Source organism: Cygnus olor, chromosome 8 (assembly GCF_009769625.2).
Source record: "Cygnus olor isolate bCygOlo1 chromosome 8, bCygOlo1.pri.v2, whole genome shotgun sequence".
In the NCBI taxonomy this organism is placed as follows: Eukaryota; Metazoa; Chordata; class Aves; order Anseriformes; family Anatidae; genus Cygnus; species Cygnus olor.
The window spans coordinates 8009052-8031241 of record NC_049176.1 but is presented as its reverse complement, the minus strand read 5'-3'; the positions used below and the strand labels follow the sequence as shown (position 1 = coordinate 8031241).

Here is a 22190-nt window from a genome sequence, read left to right as displayed (position 1 = left end):
AAGTAGGTGTGCCTTGGTCCCTGGTTTGGAAGGCATTCCAGTTGAACTGGTATTTGCAGTGACAGTAAAAATAATATTTAGTTTTGTCTATGCTGATCTTAAACTTAATCTACTGAAGACTGCTTCTTTCTTTCCAGTAAAAGCCAGGGTTAAATCCTAAGAAAAATGAAGAGCTTATAACACTTCAACCTCATTAAAACAGAAGAAATAAGGCAACAGTTTAAATTCTTTAAATACTCAGGATTAGCTACTAGCTACATTGCACATGGTATTTGCTTATTTAAACTGACATTGAGATAGCTGAGAAAAGGGGGGGGGGGTGTTGCTGTGAGTGTGTGTATACAGGTATAAAACACGTGCAAGTGTCTTACAGTTTCTCCCTTTACAAGGCATACTTGTTTATAGATGTCATGTCAGTGCAATTATACACACAGGTGTGCAAGCACACACACATGTATTGGAAAAAAAAAAAAAAAGACCTAGTTTGAACTCATTACCACCAAATCCTGTAGAACTCCCTTCAGCAATGAAGGATTATATTTACTTTTTTTAGTAATATGCTGAAATAAATACTCTTTCATTTTGAACACCAAATTCTGCAGCATCAGTGATGAGAACATTAGTTAAATTCACTACCTGCCTACGTATATTTTTTTAGTTGTCCATTTAATTTGAAAATGCAAAGTAATGTATAGTAGTTATTCAAAAATGGATAAATATCTGTAGTGTTATAGTTAATAACTGTTAATGATGTACATGCTCATGTACAAGTTTGGAGCTGGTAAACGGGACTGGATTTAGTTAACCAAGGGTGATTGAGGAGGCATACTCCACGACAAGCAGAGTTCTGCTATATACAGATCTAGTGGATTCTATAAGTATTTAATCATTGTCATTATCTGCATGCTAAGTGGGGCTTTTTTCTTTTTTTTTTTTTTTTTGCAAATTCATGTGCACACATACACAGAGAATGGGATTTTTAGATTCAGTGTAAATTGTATTAAATAGTGGAACATGTCAGTAGAACTATATAAATTTATAAAACTAGTAGTTCTAAGTAACAAAGGAATATATTCTTGGGAATGCTAGCCTTTGTAAGCTTTGAAGGAAAAATTGAAAAGCCATTTTGAGGAAGGCATCTGTTTTGCTAGTGTTCACAAATAAAAAGCCTCTTATATGACCTTTAGTTAAAATCTACAAAGTGTTGACCTTTAATTGCTAAATACTTATTACATTGAAACTTAGAGAAAGGGAACTATACAAAAATTCAACAAAAGGTGATAAGTTTTAGTGCTTTTTTTTTTAAATTATATAATAACGATAGATGTTCTTTTTGCAACTAAAACCAAAATATACTTTCTCAACAGTCAGTAACCTAAGTAGTAAAATGAACTTTGTGAATATTTTCAAATACATTCTGGCCATTTAATTTTAAAAAGGCTCCCTTTATCACCTACTTTCAGGAATGATCTGGAATCTGTAGCTGGGTATTTGGCTGCTGATAACTTCAGTCTGTCTTTGATGCCTCTGCTTTTGTACATGTATGTGTCTATAAGACTATTGAACCAATTGAGCAAAGCTACTTTTTCATAGTTTTTCTTCTACTTTCTTCTTATTAAAAGCTACCCATTAATATTCTACCTGTGCGTAACTTCAGAGACTCTGAAAAATACAGGAAGATAGTTCTTTCTTGTCCACTCTTGACACTGGAAAATGAAAATTGAAGTTAAAACTTTGTTTCAGCACTCAGCAAAATATTGGTAATAAAAATCATCAGATCTTTTTCATAGAGTTTATTTTAAGGCCAGAGGTGGTTATTACATCATCTAGTTTGAGTAATGTATAACAAGTAAATGATTTCCTGGCAAAGAAGTTGGGTTTGGTCTGTGGCCAAGAGGAAAAAAATACAAGGATTCAGGCAACCATGCTTCGAGATTATTTGAGATCATGAGATTAGAGTTTGAACACCTCCAGATGCTTGCAGATGTAATCTCCTTTCCTTCCATGTAGTGTCCCATTTAATGCGGTATGAAGCACTGTTCCTGTAAGAAGATACAGTTCATGTCTGGTTACTTAAACGCATTGGGACCTATTTCTGTCTTTAAGAAAGAGGAACAAAAATACTTAAAAATAAATTGCAGAGCTGTTCTGGGGTCTGTAGCCTTTCACCTCCTTTAGGGTCACATGCATACTTGCAATTAACAGAAAGTGTGAATGGTTTTATATCTGAGATTTTAGAAAGTTTCATAGATCAGTTCCTAGGTGACTTGTGAGCTGCTCCAACTCATAAGCGGTGCTCTTCAGAAGTATATCCTAATTTTAGGATTTTTTAGTATATATAATGATATACAGGAAAAAGACTTGAGAAATTGAAATTACCGATTCTGTTTAAATTGTGTTGCACAGATAGTTTGATTTCAGGTAAGTAATGCAGTCTAGATGTCAACTTCAAATTAAATTTTTTACCTTGATATAAATATTTTTACCTTCTAGAGAAGGTTAATTTTTAAAAAATATTCTTTCTTAATGACAAGAAGGACTCTAGAGCAGTTAGATTCAACATGGCTTATAAGAGGCCTGCAACATCAGGGAGATGCTGATCACACAACTACAGAAGCAGACCATGTGCTTGCACACAACTATTTCAATGCACAGAGAGTTTATTTCAAAATCTGTAAAGAAAACTGAGCCTTCTCAAAGGCTGTTTATTCTCTGCCTCTAGAGCCATGATAGGTATGGGGATTCTTTTGTGTCAAATTTTTGTGTCTGCAGATATGAATGGTGTAATCAATGCACGAGGGAGCAGCGCTCATTTTCTCCTACTAACTGAGCTGTGTACCTTTTGCTTCTAGTCAGACATGCACAGTTGCACTGCAATAAATGCTTTGTGCAACTGTGAGTATGACTTCTAGTAGTAGCTTCTGTTTGCTTGAGGGCTCTATCATCAGTCTACTTCTGTGAATTTCACCTTGCCTCTGTCCCTGCAACTTTTCATTCTACCGTTAACCCATTCTTACTGGGTACAATTTCTGTGTCATGAAATAGCTGCTGTGGACTGCTATCAAGAGGATATGTGAAGAGCCATGAAAAGGTGTAGCAAGAAAGCATGAAGTCATGTTTATCTTGGTTTACAGCTTGGTTTTGCTCAGAAAAACAGAGAAAACTAACTAAATTTTGCAAGTCTGGGAGCCAAAGTGAGACATGAGAGGAGTTGGACCCTTTTCTGTGTAATATATTTTGGGGCAGCTATTTTGTTAATTCTTTAGTCTTCTCCATTCTATTCTTAATCTCAAAAACTCATTTTGGACACGGCTATTTTTTCTTTCTTCGTAAGCCTTTTGGGGAGGTGGGCACATCCCTCCCCCTTTTTTCCACCCATGTTTTCATTTTAAGTAAGAAAATAAGTTAAATGGCTTTGTCATCTTTTTCTCTCTGTATTCTCTGTGATTTAAATGCCACATTTCTTCTACTGATGTTGAACCATTGTCATCTTCCTGCTACACCCAGGTGTAACCTTCTTGGGCCATCCTTCTCAGGCTGCTCAACAAGTCCCTTCTGCTCATTTCTCATATCTGCCTTCATGCTTTGCATGAGCAGATGGTGGCTATTACAACTTTTCCAGTTCTGTGCAACCAAAATTCAGCCTAGCATAGCACTCATTTACTTTGGGCTCAAATACCCCTTCACAGATCACAGTTTATATAATTCATTTGCTATCTCTGACTTCACACATGTGAGGTTGATAGCCTTAGGAACTCATTAAGATGCACTAGAATTTCTCAGAGTGATTCAATACCAGAGATTCATTGTATGATGCTCAATTCTCTCCGCTTGTAGAAATGAAAAATTCTCCTGAATAATAGCATCCTCTAGCTGACATTGCTTTTATGCTCTACCAGGAATATGTTTTGATGTGGAAAAAAAGTTGGCAGAAAATTCTCTTTAAAATAGAATTTGCTTTGTTGACTATGCCAGCACGCCTCTGTTTCTTTCTAGAGACTTGCCTTACTGCTACTGTGAATAAGCAATTGTCTCTCGATCCCATGGTTTAAAAGACGTTTCTGATCACTGTTTATCAGAAATCTACCAAAACGTTAAGGAAAGATCTGGACATGGTATTTTGTGTATTTTGCCGTAAAATAGTGTTTTTTCTTTCCCAGAGGTGATATAAATGTTTCATGCTGTAGCTGGCTGCCCGGCAGCTTGAAATCAGCATTGCAATGTCCTTCATTCATCCTTTCATTGAGCGTGCCTTGTATTGTGCTTGCCATTTTCAGCCCCGGATCAGCCCAAAGCCTTTGCTGTGGTGTACAGTAACTGGTGTTTGGATCCAAAGGGGGGGGTTGAGGTAAATGAAAGATGTGTTATGTGTCTGTCCTTGTTTAAAGGACTGTAAAAACTCTTCATTCTTGAACAGTTCATCAGTAGACACCCCTGGCCAAGGAAGCTAGGACTGAAAGGCTGCTGTTCAGTCACACAGCGTTTCTGGCTTACACAGTTCCTCTTCTCACCTGTCTGTTTCTGCCTCTGTTGTATGGTGCACTGTTTTGTGGGTATGTGAACACAAGTGCTCTGTGTAGATCTGGCAGGGACTGAATCAGGATGTCTATGAGCCTATGGATATAAAATAGTGTCTCTTAAGAAAAAAAATAAAAATAAAAAATCTGACCTCTATTTGATTTGCAATTCAGCCTTACAAACTGTTCTATTAGAACAGGATGAGGAGACACAGAACTGCAGAATTGGTATCTGTGGGTAAGGAAAGACAGTTTCTTAAACTGGCAAAACTGCCCAAACCCTTTTCTGGTGAAATATTTCCCCCTAGTTATCTTTTTATCAGTCACCTGATGGAAATATTTTGTAGGCCTTCAGGAAAACAAAACAATAAACAAAGAAAAATGAACAAAAGATTTGTGTATGTCTCATGTGTAGTCAATTAAGTCTAGAGTGTTTCATTGGAATCAAACCCCTTTCAAAGTTAGCTTTCTTTGGCTGAAAGTCTGATGGTTTTTGTAGTTTGTAATTTTTAATATAAAAAAAAAAAATTTAGTCTACTACAGCTTGTGGCCTGTCACACACAAAAAAAAAAAGTGAGATAGAGATTTCAAATTTAGATCAATGCTAATTTATTCTTAGATAGCTGTCTCTCCTTGAAGGAATTTAAGATGATTTAAGATGGGTGGTGGTGGTAATTGTATATAAGTAAAACAATGTAGAGGTAAAAACTTAACTCCAGGGTAGGGAAAACTGAACAACTTCCAAACCTTATTCAGCACTCTAATTGCTGGATTATAGGAGATAAATAGCTAACCCTTCTAATAATCTCTACAGTTGATACTGCTGCCAAGGTATTGATATTTTTTATCCATGTCACAACCATCTAGAGCACAACAGATCAAAGTTGTGGTGAGGAGTACCACAAAAATGTACAGCAGTTTTAAATATAATGCGTGCTAGCCATATATGAATGTAGCTCCTCTGGAAAAATGCACTGTCCAGATAAAGCTTTTAATCTCATTCTCATTCTGGAACTACAATAGTTGGAATAAAATTTAATACTAATGGAAACCTCTTATTTACAGTTATGGTGGTTTAAATATTCTTGCATGGTATTTATGCTTTTTTAATACTTACAAAAAAAAAATCTCTTAAAATCCCTATGCAATTTGTTTAATTATAGCTAGGATTTCAAGTCCACTGCTTTTTGACTAAAATTTTGAGCAAAACCTCCATTTACTTCTTTGAATGTCTTCTAGTAAGTGTACGCTTCCAATGACAGAATGCATTAAATGCTTCTTTAATACAAGCAGGAGATCTGCCAGCTATATATATGTATATGTGTATACATATACATATTCTTTAAATTACATGAGGGGAAAGCTTTGTTTACTCCTCTGGCCTAATTCTCAGCCCCTGTACTGGTTGGGAGCAACAGCGTAAGGCTCCAGACGCAGTTGCACAGGCTGTGTAGGAAGCTGCCCTACATAGCTGCAAAGTACCTCAGCTGCTGTTTTGGACAGATGTTATGTTACATTTTAAAAGAAGAAATGCAAAACTAATTCCCTCTAAAATTTGCTGACTTTAGTCCTGGGAGAGAGATGGGCAGGTGAAGTGAGAGGAAGTGCAAATGTGAGTAACAGCATGGAATGCGTGGTGTTACCATGTACCAGAATTGCTCAGCTGTCCAATAGTTCTGTAGCATGTTTACTGCTTACCATAAGAAAAAAGGCTGAATTTCCTTAGTTTGAGAGCAGTAGTGTAAATTCAGATCCATTCCAACTTCCTACTTAAATAAATTTCTGTTAAATGTGATTTGATTCCATAACTACTAATTCCACCCAACTTGCAATCACTGAACTTTTTAGAGAGATTGCTTAACTCACAGGGGCTATTAAACAATTGAATTACTATTGTAAAGCTAGTTACAGTGAAAATTGCTTTCAGAAGTTTTTTATATATGTGTGTTATATATATGTTTTTGTATGCTTTTTTTGAAGGTGTACAAATTACTGCTCTTTCACTATGAGAGTTCAAACAGGTACCAGAGAGTGTCAGAGTTGAAGTAGCAGAGGGGAATATAACAACTTATGCTAATGTGTATGTTCTACTCAAGTCCTGAAGGAAAGAAAGACAATCTGTAAACAAAGAATTGAGGATATCATTATTTTAGTAGCAGTGCCTTATGATTCAGTGTCTGTGTTTGTGCTGACAACCTAGATGGTATGTAGATTTTCCTGTTGCAGCTCTGTTATCTTTAATGGAACTTTTTGTTTTGTTGTGAAATTCTGCCCGGGGGCTCTACCCAATTTCTGAATTAGTTAAATTCTAAGAGTTAAATACCTATTCCTAGTTGTGAAGAGCTAGGGAGAGATGGTAAAATAATTCCGCCCCATTGCTTTGATTCTTATGCTGTGTGAGTACTATTTGTCATGTGAATTCTGTTCTCCCCAACTTGGAGCGAAACTGTGTTCCAAAGACTACTGAAGAATAGAAGTGGGTGTTTTAATCTCTTCTGAAAAATGTTATGTTTAAGCCACAACAGTTGAGTGACCTGTACTGAAAGTGCAGTGATGCATGGCACGTGTGAATTCTTGGCTGGCTCACCGTACATTCTCAAACCTGCCTAGACGTGGGACTCAGCATTAATTAAGACCCTTATTGGTAAACAAGAGGTACCAAAACAATTCATTTTTTTGGCATAAGGGGAAGATCTGTGGCCAACTCTATCTGTGCAGGACTTTGTTTCTGGCTATGCAAATATCGCTCTTGTCTTTGCTGTTTGTAGCTAATGTATTCTATTACCTGGAACCCTCAGGATGCTCTTTTGTTGCACAACCAATCAATTCACTGTACCAGTTTATCCCACTTGTGTTTCTACTTACTCAGAAATAAAATAAAAGTAGTTAATTTGAAAGGTAAATATGAATATATGATACAGATGATTATTTTTTTTGTTGTTGTTTCTGTGTTTGGTGTACCTCTGTAGAAAGGGAAGGGAGCTTCTCAGATTTTTTTTTTTAAAAGGTGTAATATTTATTGATTTATTCTGTATTTATTTAAAAAAAAAAAAAAAGAAAAAGTTGTGGTTCTATGGTAAATGCATCTTTGATGCTACCAGGTTATCCAGCTACTCGGTTTAGTGTCCATCTCTAGATAAAACACTGGTTTTATTTTCATTAGAAGAGAAGTTGTATCTGTGTATTGGAAATAATGTTCCTGAGAGAAAAAAATTGCCCTGGCTGTCAGAAAAAGTCATGAGAACTGTAGCTGACCTCATTCTTGTACCTCTACACTCATGGGATTTCTCTGCCTTCAGTCTGATCTCAGTTACGTTTTAATGTGTCTCTAATTCTGGGACAGAACTTCCACATTTGTGAGCTAAGTTATTGATTGGTATTGAGGGAGAAAAAGAGGAGAGAAGCAGCAGCTTTTTTCAGTGGCTAAATGCGGTTGGATTTTCCTGGAGATCCTTCAGACAGTCAATGACCAGGTACCAGAGGAACCTGATGAGGTTAATTCAGATGCTTAGATTGCTTTCCTAGGAAATGGTGCAATCAGTACTCTGCAATGATTACAATTTGAGAGGCTTAAGAAATTTTTATTACTAAAGGTGTTTTTTTTTCTTTGAGAATTCTTCAGAATTCATCAGAACATAATTTCTGAATTTTCAATTTGTAGCAGTTACATTAGAAATTATCAGTTACATATATGTTTACAGCTACATTTCTAGGTACAACAGATTGTTTTTTTTTTTTTTTCTTTCTGTATTTCTTGATCACAATACTGACTAGTTACTCTGTAACACAAGGTCTCCCAGGTTTTAGTGTGCAATGTGACCTGATTACTATTTGCAGTACAGAATACCTCTAAAATTCAAGTTATCTTGGCACTACCTAAATCCACTAATAAACTGAGAATTTGGTATGAGACAAATCTGCTGTTTTGTACTATCTTATCATCAGTACAAGGTTTAAAAAAAATCTGCTGAGGTGGATCTTAATTTTTCTATGTTAGCCTTTGGTTAGGACAAAAACAATTCCTCAGGTTTTTAGAGCTGTATAACTAAATCTGCAACCAAAAGTACTACAGCTGTGAAGGAATCAAACTTGAAGACTTTATGTGAGCGCTAGAAATAAGTTTTCTATAACCAACATAATTTTAAACTGAGGAGTCAAGACCTCTCTGGAGGAAATACATTTCTAATTGTGATTTATGTGTTTTTTCATTTTATATAAATGATCATATGTAGTACACTGTTCTTCTCTAAATATGTTCTAAATAGAGAAGTCTTTTTTTTATTATATTTTTTTTATTTGATATTGATTAGGTGGTGATTTGCTGTTGGAAAACTGTTGGAAATAGGTGAAGAAAGACTAAGGCCATGAGATACTTGTTAGAGTATTATTGACCAATATTATGACTTGTGGGTGTCTTCTATCTTTGAGGAAAAACCACGAGTAAGGAACATTGTGAAACAGTAAAGAGATGAACTGCAGCAGAACACTTGCTGAATTTCCATAGATTTGCAGGATTTAAGTATGTCCAAATTAAATGCTTTGGTGAATCAGAGCCTAAAGGTTGTGTTCAGTTGTTTTGGGAAGAAATCAATAGAATTGGAAGGCTATTGATTCTTTTGTTTTATGGGTGTAGTCAACTTCAGGTACAGCAGTTAAATGACTAAATTTTTAGGTGAATTAGGCCCTTAAGTCCTGTTCTCAAAAGCAGTATAAGCAACTTTGAGAAAAATTGCTGCTTCCAAAGAATCTTTAATTTTGGTATCATATGAGAAAATTAAATACATCAGACTGTTACCTTTGAAAATATTTTTTTTTCTCTCACCTAAAACCTGAAGAAACAAAGAAGGAAACCAGTTTTTTTTTTTGTTAAAGAAGCTTGTAATTACCAGTTGCCTATTTTCTACTTCAAAATAGTTCTGCGATATACCGAAAATGTAAGAAAGCAACAATACAACAATATACTTTCAAATTTTCTTATTTTATACCATGTTTTTCCTCCACTTGGTTGTACTGTAATCATCATGCTACTTTTGGGACTGGGATACTTGAATTGCCGATGTCATTAAAAAAAAAGTCTCCAACTGAAACACTTGTTTATGTTGACATAATAAACTACATGAACACCTGTAAATGGCAGCAGAACAATTAAACTGCATTATACTCTAAAATACTTAATTCAAGGAAGTGAAAAGAGAAGCTTATGTTTCAAACAAGGCTTCAATTTATGGAAGGAAGGGAGTCAAACTGCTCTTCATGGGGAAACTATTTTGCTGTAGATGGTCACTGTTAAATGTGAACAGACAAATAGAGATTTAAATGTTTTTTTTTGTCATGTTCCTAAGGAAAGAAGATACTTCAAACTCAAGGTTTATACTTTTGCTGCTTCACTAAAACATGATGCAGTATCAGTATGCTATACAATACTAAGGTTTGCAGATAAATATTTTAGGTTATAGAATGACTGCTGTTAAAACGAATAAACTTTACTATCCTGACTCAGGGTCAACTCTAGGTAGTATGGAAGCTGTTAATATTGAGGGATATCATTGTATGATTAATTTCTAAGATGAGGGATGTTGCTGAATGTCATCAAATCATCCTGTATGTATTAATTTTATGAAATATCTGTACTACATGTACTTGAGAAGAACATTAAAAAAAAAGCAAGCCAGACATGTGGAATCAATTATAAATAATTATATTGCTCTTTAATTTAATCTTGACTTTTCCCAGGTAACTACAATTAATAAGCAACCATATATTGTTTTGACCAGCAAATTACAGAATTTTCCTTAATGCTCTATTTTCAATGTAGTGTTCAGGAAGGATTTATACCAAAGCCACAATAATTTTTGTCATTTAGTATTTCTACTGTATTTGTCAAACAGTAAAGGATGAGAATCCAGAAGATATTATGACAAGCCAGTTTTTATAACCTAATTAAAATAAAAATAAAATCCAAGTTATCAGAGTAAGTCTTATCCAAAAAAAAAAAAATCATTTAGATTTTTTTTAAAGGAATCCTAATGTCACTAGAAATATTTAGTGAATTTTCACATGTATTTTAATTCAGGTTCATTAAGTAATGTGTCTTATGTCTTATTTTTTTCCCTTTTTACTAGCTCATACAAAGCATAATGAATAATTGGATGATAATTCATATCATGTCACACTGGACTTTCTGGGAGATTTCTTTGTGTGGTGTATTACAAACTCATGCCAGTAACAAGAAAAGACATATGATTAATATAATTCCATTTTTCATTCTTGATGGCTGTCCAACAATGACAAATGTTTCCATGTATAGCAATAGAAAGGCACCATAATTGTTTGAACACCAGTACCTGAAACTTAACACAGAACTAGCTCATTTTCTCAACTTGTTTGCCTAAAAATCCTATTTGCCTCCAAAACTAGACGTCTGCAGTCTAAAATTGATGGGAAAGTGGGTGTTGCTTTGTTTTATTAACAACTAGAAATAGCTGATTTGGGCCTTAAGATACATTATTTTCGTTAAGTAGTTTTTCTTCTATATGAACTAATGCAAGTTATTTTCAGTGCAATTTTTTTTTTCTAAAGTTTATATGTTAAAAATAATTTATTCACAGTAAAGGATCCTGGGTATTTATATACTAAAGACATAATTACAGAACAGTTTTATTCTGTGGTGGGTATAATTTGGGAAATATCATAGGTGGTTCTCTGGAAGTAATTATTTAACATATAAGCATTTTGTATGTTCCAATATGACAAGTTACAAAAGGATGGTATACTGGAAACTATGGCTTATACAGAATCTTTTATCTCTGTTTAGTCTGTGGTGAAGTTTTACAATGATGAATGACTTTCAATTCCCACATTCCCCTTTATTGGCACTAATAAATTTTCATTCAGTGCCAAACTTTCAAGTCAGACAGATTGTACTTTTCAACTGAAAATTCCCATTATGAGACTATTTTAAAACTACGCTGACAGTAGTAAACCTGATAGATCAATTTGCAGCTTTTCCTCATCTTTTCCTTTGCACTTAAGCTCATGTAATTAACTTTTCTGCTATAAGCAAGTCTGCAAAAGTGTTCTTTTAGGATGGTGTACTCATATTTGCAATACACTCTTGACATGCTTTTGTACCCAACAATGTATTTTCTGTAAGAGTAATAAACTTCAAAAATATGTAGAGATACTTCAACCTAAAAGCCGTGAAGGGCTATGATTATTGTGGAAGCCCAGAGTCCTAACATACAGCCTTCACAACTTAAATATAAATTTATTAATTTAAATGATTCATTAAATTAATAATTAATTGATTAAATTAAAAAAAATAAATATTGGTTTCAAAAAACCCTTTAGGATAGAAGAACGATTTGTGGAGATAGTGAAGTCTTGCTAAACTTGTGTGAAGGGTTGTAAAACTTTTTTTTTTTTGTACAGGAACAGATTCCTACCATGTTTACTGAGCTATCGGAAGCACAAATAGACCTTAGTGTTATGATATAAACCTGCTAGAAATACTGAGAAACAACACAGACCTGGCCACAATGTGAGTGTCCTTCTCTGTAATATGCTGTTTCTAAAACGAAAAATCAATAATGTTGATGACCTGGCCAAACATCAGCTAACGTTATTTTTCCATCTTTTTAATTAAAATAAATAAATAAAAAAATCAGTGAGTTTATAGTTTCATATCAAAATTCAAAGTAATATTAGAAATGATAAAATAACGCCATCTTTTTTTGAAAAAAGAGAGATAAGTGTGTTTTTTTAGGCAAGTGGTGTTTTGGTTTTTTTTCGTAACCTTTTGTCACTCACTGGACTTTGGCTGTTAGAAAATTTAATGGCCTAGTAATATGTTGGTAAGGAGATGGAGCAGAACACTGTTCCTTAAATGTGTTAAAAGAATATATTCATAAAAAGAAGAAAGTAATTAGGCATAGAATTTTGAAGATTTGATTAAGACTGATAAGATATATGTATAAAGTGTCAAGGTTGAAGGAATTATAAATGAGAGCAAGTGTCTAATAGCAAAAGTCATGATCCCTGGAATAGGACAGAGGAATAGTAGCAAAATAAAAACAATGATTTCGGTATGACGGGCTCCATTAAACTCTGAATTGGTCAGTAAAGTCTCCTGAGAGGCTTCTCAGAGGCACTAAAGAAAAAGGTGGTCTCTCGAATTAATAGTATTAAAGGCACAAATGCATAGTGTCCTACTACAGAGGTAAAGAAGAAATAACATGGAGTCACTTGGCAAAGATGAAGATTTAGGTTGGTGCTAGATCATTCATTGGTAAGATCCGTGAATTGGAGAAATAAATTATCTAGACTACGTGTAAAATAGAGGAGTGTGTTCAGGTCGTCAGGTAGCTAACTGCTGCTGTAACGAAGGAGGAGAAAACCTACTCACCATTGTAGATAGCCTACTGTTTTCTTCTCTGGGTTTCACCAAGAGATTACATTCTACATTAAAAAAAAAAAAAAAAGTGTTAGGAAAAAATTGTCAGAGGATCAAATAGTTAACTTCTCTATTGTCTTAAATGCCCTAAAGTAGCTTAAAAAGTGCAAGTATTTAAATGCATATGTATGTATTTTTAAACAGTGTGCTATTATCATGGGACTGTCTCCAATTTAGTCCTGTTTCAATCAAAGTGAGCACAGCTGCATGTGTTTCAGTTCTGATAGGGAATGTTGTGAATGTTAACAGTGGAAATACAGAAAGTGAATTTTCATCCATCACTTCAGCACACTTTACTATGGGCTGAACTGAGATAAGGGATTCTTGTCACACTGCAATTTCGAGCTTTCTGAAATTCTTCTTTCTGTTCTCTGCCTTTTAGAGGGGTTGTAGGGGGTGGGGAAAGCACAACATGAACATTTGTGGAAAGTCGAGTGAAATTGCAGTGAAGTTGCCTCTGATGTAGCTCCTTGATGTATTGGATATTTCATAAATGACAGGATGAGCTTGTTTTAAAACAAGGCTTTTAAAAGTTTGCCTTTCCATTTGACATATATATATATATATATATATATATATATATTTATATTTTCATTTGTTATCTGATGGTGGAAGTTTTACATTTCTGGTGGCTTTGTGTCATTTGACATGTAGAAGAGTTGTTGCAGGCTATTGATTTATGCTCCGTTATGCAAAGTGCTTCTTGCTTTTTTCAGAAACTGTTAATAATAAGCCAACTAGCTGTACTGTCCATTATGGGTATTTCAGTATTTTATGCTGCATTGTAGCAAGTGAAATTAGAGCACCGTATGTCAAAGACTTTATATCTCTGTATACTTGGAGTTATTTTTACTAGTATTTCCCTTAAAAATTAACTAGAGAGTGGTTATCTGCATTCAGTTACTGAGGGGATTGAATCTGTGCTTAATAAATACATTATGGTCATCCTGCTATTGTTCTGCATTAAAGTGAAAAAAACCTACTCAACTTGCTGTTAACAAGACTTTATATAAAACTGTAATCATTTAAAATGTGGCAAGGATTAGTCAGGTATTTTATTTAAACTCAGTGTGTGTGTATATATATATATATATATATATAAAATAAATTATCTTGTTTTATATTGTAAAAAGTAGCCATTGACCATTACCATCAAAGAAGCTCTATGGTAGTGGGATTCCAAAGTAATAACTTCTGAACCTTCTTATCAAAATCCTTTACTGTAGATAGAGCAACTGACAGAAGAGGTTAACTAGTGGGCTTCGTAGAAATAACAATATGATACAAAGGGTCGAAGAAGCCTACAATTAAGAGTACTAGGCAGACATTAAAATTTCTGATTTTATAAGCACAAACAACTACAAAGATGAAAAACTTTTTTTTTTTTTTTTGATAAGTTAAAGAAGCACGTTGATTTTCAAATTACTTTCAGACTATGCCATTCTGGCACAGTGTTTATTCATTAGTTATAGAAGAATGCTTTCTACTTATGTGGTTTTCCCCATGGAGTACTTTTTCAGTGAAAGATAGTTGCAATGACAGCAAGATTATAGCTTGGCAATTTGCTATTTAGAACCTTTCCCACTAAATAATTGAGGACGAATTATGTTGCCTCCCTCTTATCTGGCCAAAAGGTCAGCTACTGATTTCTTTCAATGGAAAAAGGAGAGATGTAAGAAGGAAGTAAAAGCGCAGTATTCTATATTTCCACAATAAGGCTGTGGCATTCCATAACTATGCTAAAATCACACAGAACGGTGAAAACTCTTTCAGGTTTCTGAGGGAATCATGTAAGGTTGTATTTTGTCTGTTTAGAAAGCCCTCTTTTCTTTTTGAATTTGTGTTCTTTCATTTTTAAGATGGATGGCAAATGTACAATTTTATTCAGTCCAAAACTAGATTATTTCTGATTAATGTATTTATTCACTTCAAAAACTGAAGCACACTTGATTTTTTTGTAATAGAAAATTAATGCACCTTGGAATTAAATCACTGTGATTTGATAGGTACAGTAGAGTGTTTATTCTTCAAAAATGTAGGACTTGGCCAAAGAACTACAAGAACATATTATATGTTATCTATACATATATAAATGTATATACAATTTATATACAAAATAATTTATATACAGTAGGTACATATACAGATATATATGCAATATGTATATACAATATAAATAATTATCTTGTGGAATATAGCGCTGTGTTTAATGTTCATGGGAAGATGGGAGATGTACATGAATATGAATCTGCTTTTGTTGTACTTGTTAAGAACCCTGACAGGGAAGTGACATGAATTTACATTTCTATTGGATAGGAACAGTCAAAAAGCAAGAGGTTTTTAGCATTAGTTCATAGCTGATGAATAGGGATAGTGTTGTTAGGGTTTAGGGAGAGAGAAAACACGGGGTCCTGTTGTGTGTGGGGTTGTGTAAATGCTGCCCAGGGCAGTTCAACTTTACCAAAAGACTTCTGTTGTGAGCACTTTTTGAAGGGAGAAGTTGGTGACGTGTTGATCACACAGCATTGCATAAATGCAATGTGCTCTCTGCCCCCCCCAAAAATATTTTTTTTCTTCCATAAGAAAAGACTATATATGCCATAAGTATCTCTGTATTGCTTTTCTCTTTCATGCCTATAGATTCTTTAACAGTACAGATAATAGGAAGCATGCTACTGTTACCTTGTTGGAAGTAGTTCAGTAAATATGCTTTTATAAACAAAACCTCTGTCCGGAGAAAGGTGGAAAAGTCACTTAAAAACACCTGTGCTTCATCCTTTTTATAGAATGTAATGAGACTATTTTGTAATATTTATTAAACCATCAATGAACTCTAAGAGAATTGACTGCAAATTTGCTTCATATGTCTGTGGTTCACCACTAACTTTAAAAAAAAAAAAAAGCTAATTTTGCTCTGTATTTCATTATTGTTACAAAGAGTAATATTTTTCACTATTGATACTATATGTAAACCTTTCATTTTTAAACAGTTTTTATAATATGAAACCTTGAGTCTTCTTAAGTCCTATTTCCTTTATGCTTTCACGGAAATTCAAAATTTTTACTTCCATCTATTCAATTTTCTGTTTGTTGTAAAGAAAAATCTCAAGGTTCCCCATTTGATCAGATGAGGTATGTGTTGCATGCTGAATTTTAAAGAGAAATACTTAAAGGAGTTTGTGAAGATGAGCAAGTTTATTATTATTATTTTTTTAGATGGGAAGGTTGTTTGTTTCAAATGTTTTTTTTTTTTTCCTCTGATACTTGAAGTGTTTCTTCTGTAAATCACTCTTGTGAGCAGTGTTACATGAACTACTTTGTATAAAATAGCTACTTTTTAAGAATTCCTGCATTAATGGCAGCAGTTTCCCAGAAGTACACAGGATTGGAAAAGCCTTTTTTCATGTGTTTTAACCATGCATTCCCCTGACCAATACATTTCACTGTTAAAGGCTTTTGTCCCCTACTCGGTGAGAAGATTGGCTGAAATAAGGTCTGTCCTCAATTAGATCCATGTAAGTTTATTAAATTAAACTGAAATACTAAATTGCATACAACTGTATTCAGTTACTCCTGCCCTGATGGGTTATTTGCACATGATGTAGTTCGAAAAGTAACAGTACACACCTTTTTGTGAAAGGCATGTCTTTATTACCCCAGAACACGCATTTAAATATGTTGAATGCATAGAAGCATCCAAATATGATGCACTTAATAAAATCTTTGCCATTAGATTTGATTGTGTGCTAGCTCTTTCAAGACTTTTGCCATCTCCCAGGTTCAGCATATTCAACTTTTGAAATTTCTCTACCTCAGTTATAACAGGTAATAAGTGATATCATTTCCCATTTTCTGTCTCTTCCTTTTCATTTCCCACAGTATTGGGACCCATATTAAACTGCATCACCATTAATTTTTGCATTCTGTTTATGCTATTTTCAGTCTTTAGCCCATCCTCCCTGTATCACGAATCCCCATTTTGCTATTCCTGACCACCTCCACTGTAGTGTTTATTGAGAAAAATCATGCTTATTTGATCTGACTGGAAAGCATTAATACCCATAGAAAAGCTTATAGCTAATATCTTTGAAACATGGGTGTGCTGGGTCTGCTGTTTGCAGAGAACAAGTCTCTACTTGTACAAAAAAGAAAAAAAAGTTACCCAACAGTGAATTTTTTCATTCCAATGCATTTCTTAAGAGGATAAGATAGTTAAGCTACCAATTAGGTCAAATATATGGGTAGATTGTAGGTGGCTTTTTGTCCATGATAACAGGAATCAGTTGATTTTTTGCTGTTTTCTACACTGGGACTTGTGATTTATTACTTTAGATTACATTATATATATAATAGCAGTCAATTGGAATGATCTCTTCTATGAATATAGCCTGAAGCCAAAGCATATATTTAGACAACAGCCTAGGAGGATGAGAATGCAGGTATCTTGAACAAAAGGCAGTGTATGAACTCCCTGGTGAAATGTATGGGCTGGTTTTCTCTAGAGATCTTTTTTTGGAGGACTGGACTATGCAGCATTTCAGTGTGTGTGTGTCTGTCCATACTAATGCATGTTACCACCCCTCAGCACACATTTTAAAATGTTGTGTTCCTTATGACTGAACTCTGTACTTGGTGTATGAGTGGGTTAGAGTTAGCTCTCCTACAAGCATGTAGACTGTTCTGGAGAGGGGGTCTGCAAGTCCTTGAACAGAATGTACCGGAAAAGGTGGTTTAAAATCACTTTCCAAACCTTCAATCTGGCTATGAATTAATTGCTCAAAAATATAGCTCACAGTATATTTTCTTTGTTGCTTTAACACATCTGTTCTAGCATGGAATGGCAACTGACTTTTCAAAGTGTGGGCCAGGATGTATGTGCTCTTGCTTCATCAGTTCTTTGGCTTATATAGCTTCAATAGTCTCTTAACTTTCTGATAGTACACTAGAAGAAGGCAACTTTTTAAGTTATCCACCAGGAAAGGAATGTGAAATGCTTTCAGCGCTTCACCCAAGTGCACGTGTGTGTACGCGTGCGCACGTGTGTGGGTACATATATATAAAAAAAAAAAATCTGGTCTTATTTGAAACATTATGCAGTCTAACTTAGTCTTAAACCTTATCCAACACCCCTGATCATACTCTTTCATTAACTACATGGAGCATATTGCCACTAAGTGTTGTTGATAATTATGTTCCTAAAGCTCATTTCTGCAGAAGAACCATATGGTATACATAATGACTCATAATGCTGTGATGTGCTTTCCAATTACTGTTTAGTGAATAACAGTTTGAAATGAAAGCATCCTTATATTCATCTGTGACATAAACATTACTGGGTTTGTAAAGAAATGATGGAAAATAATAGATGATGTTTTAATTTTTGGTACTGTCTGCAAAGAGAATACAGTTTGCTCAGCAAACGTGCAACAATGGGGAAGTACTTAGTGTTACAGAAAGTTTTTGGGGAACATTATTAATGTTGGGCTAGGCTAGCAAGAGGTCACTGAGACTAAATGATAGACAAACTCCTTATGAGGAGAGAGGTGGAACACCAACTCATCTTCCTGGTTTGCTCTAACAGCTGAGACAGTATTTGTGATTGGTATAACTGAATTCATGTTATCACTACAATATTTTTTTCTGTGTTCAGAAGCTGAGAGTGAATAATACATTTCTGATAAGCTAGTGAGGTTACAGATGTGCTGACTGTTCACATGAACATACCTTCTGTGTGAACACTATCCGTGTAAACAGTGATCGATATGTCTTCGCATGGTATGTGTTTTGCAAACATAAGAAAAAACACAGCTCTGACTAGACTTTCCTCAACCTTCTGATTTATTGCAATAGTAACTCTTGACTATTGTCTGGATATTATTACTAATGGCAACATACACAGGAAGGAAATGCCACTATGAATTTCTCAGTTCAGTTTCTTTTCCTGCATTTCGTTTTAATCTGTCTCCCCTAATATGATGTATTCCAGATGAACTGAGCAGGAAGGTCGTTCATTATAACCAAAAAGGAGGGAGTTGAGTTAAAAGCTTCATTTGTCAACTAAATGAAAATTGTCTTTATTCTGATCACTTGCTATTCATGAAATGTGGACAATTTTAGACTCCCTTTTTTAAAAGAAAAGAAAGTTTCACTATTTCAATTAGAGCTCTTTGGGAAGTACTAATTATTATCCTTTGCAGGAACAAAAAAACCCCTAATGAGTACTTTTATATTGTCACCACTAACCTTGATTAGTTCTTAAGATAAAATTTCAAGAAATACTTCATTGGTTTCATACAATATTCATGATACTTCTAATTGGCAGAGTTTAATAATTTAGATCTACTTGGTAGATTTAATATTTTCTTTATTCAGATATAACTGCCAATATGGTCGTAGGCTCAAAGAATGTGCAGTGTAGACATCTTTCCGTTACAATCCAAGTGTCACAGTGTATTCCTAGTGTTGTCTGTACTTGCTTGCAATAATTCAAGTATTCCAAAGAATCAGTTTTCCAAATTCAAGTTTTGAAGTGTGTGCCCTAATATGGGATTTATCTATCTCATTGGGTATGCTAATCGGTATAGAAATTAAATGAACAATCAAATACAAACAAAGAACAATCTTTCATAATATTCCTGTCACCTAGAATGTAAGGGTAATGTAAGGGAATATCTGCATATTGCTCTGCTGTAAGTGAACTTAAAGACCTGATTTAAACTTATTTGATTCATTTAAAAAGGAATGAAAGAATTCACAGAAAAACTTCATGGCAGCCTAATAACATTTTGAAAGTACACTGTATGTCACACCTCCCTAGCAAACAGGATGCAACAATCATATGTTACCAGAAATGATTTATTTGACAAGGTATATCTCTGTAATTCAGTGGAGTTTGCAACTGCTAAGAAAAAATGGCACTTTCAAGAGGAAAATGGCATCTTTCTGGGCTTCAAAATTTGTTAGATCTTGCTTATGGTATAAATACACTGTTGTTCATATACAATTCACAAATTTGGCTTAAAAATTCTGCTTCTGTTCATCAAAATACAGAATATATAATAGATAATAGAGAAACTTTATGCCCACTCTATGCAACAAAAGCTTGCTTAAAATAAAACCAGCAAAACTGAACAATGCAGAACTTTTTTAATCTAGGCAGCATAACAATAGCGTTAGGATTGCAGCTGTACCTAGCCTGAAACTTAACAGTGGTATCAAGATGCTTAAATTAAATACAAAATGAATGAACATTACCCCTACTTTACTGAAAATGCTACAGTTTTTACCTGATTTTGACTTGTTTCATGAGCATAAGTTTTTGAGTTTTTTTCTCCATTGAATACTTTTTCTATTCTAATGCATGTTACTGGTGGCTTTAGGTAATCCTGTATTTGTTTTAGCAAGCACACTCATTTGGAACTTTAAATGTAGTGTAAATCATCTCCTTTTTCTTTTTTCTTTTTTCTTTTTATCTTGCTTGCTTTTATTAGATCGTAGTGGAGAAAAATTACTACGAGGCATCATTATTGTGTAGATGATAAATTGAATACGGAGGGAGACTGATAGGTTGAACCTTGAGCAGGGAGTTCAATACTTTGTGTTAAGTTTTCATTTTTTTTTTGATGCCAGTAAACATTCTGATTTTCAGTACTGCATTGATAAAGGCAAAGACCGCTTTACCATCAACATCTCATCAGTTAGAATGGTTGCCTGAGTTCTAGTGAATGGGTGCACTTTCCTTGGTTATGTCTTTGTAGTTTCAAAGAAAAGTAAAAGAATGAATAGTGCTGCTAGACTCTAAACCATCTTCTCCCTGTAAAGTATGTTTATTTAAAATTTGTGTGTCAACACACTCGGGTAGATAAGTTTGTGCTAGTGCTATGTATTTAACTAATAAGTAATTTGCGATTTGAAGATATTAGCTTTTCATATTTTGGAAACATTAAAGACTTGCTATAAGCTCATTTTCATGTTTGCCACTGCATAAATTAAATCACTAATTGATTACATCAACTGGGAAGCTGTATTAACAAGTTAAATGAATGAAAAGTGAGCAATAGGTTAATGTCTGTAGCATTTTGTCCTAGGACGCTCTTTCTAAGCTTTACATCATGACTGGGAAATCTCTGAGCATAGTTTTTGTCTTAGTTCCTGATTAAAAATAAAACCACCCCGAAAAAGCCACTAAGAAAAGAAAAACACTTCATCTTTGGGGAGGTTCATTTGATACATTATGTAGAACCAGCCTTATACAGAAATGTAACAAAAAAAAAATATATATATATAAAAAACAGTTAATGTAGCATGGTATCCAGAAATTGTGTTATTAGAGAAAAGTATAGAAAATTTGTGTGGTCTCTGTGAGACTTATTTTTTTGTTTCGTTCAGTTTTGGGATGTATTTGGCATGAAATGTGGTGGCTATCATGCTGTTCTCAGTTCTACCCCAGCATGGAAGGACTTGAGGTGGAACAAGAGCGTTGGAAGAATTGGGAGATACTGCAGAACTTCTGCTAAAGATGAAAGAACAGAAAAATGTACGAGAATGTCAGATGAGGGGGATGGAAATATGCATTGGGAAGTGGTAGGGTTTTGGACAAGAAGATCCAATGGTCTCATAGGATGTCTTGCATCTGGATGCCTTTAAAATAAGACTTCTGTAGTTTCATTTTTGCAAGACCATTTAACACACTGGTCCTGCTTCTATTGGTATGGAATCCCTACACTTAGAGAATTAAGACATCTCCTCAATTCAGAAATGAACAGAAAAGCATTAGGAGCAGCAAATTAATGTTGCTATGTATCACAGAGCTAATAGGCATTGAGGATTAGAAAGTTTTTGGGCATAAATTATAGTATGGAAGTGGGTACAGATACTGATTTTATTCATTGCTACATAGCCTGTTAGCAGTATGTTATAATACTATATATATATACACACACATAAAATTACCAGCAACAGAAATAACAAACTTTACATTTAGATACATTTTCATAATGTATAGAAAATGTTTAGCTTTAAACATTGACAATGTGTTATATTAGGCTCCTATTTGGTCTTTTTTAAATACTGCCTATAATGTTGAAGCAGAAAGCATGTTAGGAGTCCACAATTCTCATAAAAAGCAAAATATAAGGGAACCCTAACAGCAAATTGGTGCTGGAGCTGTAGAGCAACCTCTATTAGTAATAAGTTCTTTGGAAGAGGAATAAGGGCTGTGG

General features: G+C 34.3%; 1 long non-coding RNA gene across 1 annotated transcript in view; it reads left to right on the top strand.

Annotated features, from left to right (window-relative positions):
• The window catches only part of LOC121074127, a 159566-nt gene that overhangs the window by 15042 nt on the left and 122334 nt on the right, over positions 1-22190 (top strand). Inside the window, exon 2 of the long non-coding RNA XR_005822145.1 lies at positions 11949-12057. This is a non-coding gene — a long non-coding RNA (uncharacterized LOC121074127). The remainder of the gene's footprint in view (positions 1-11948; positions 12058-22190) is intronic.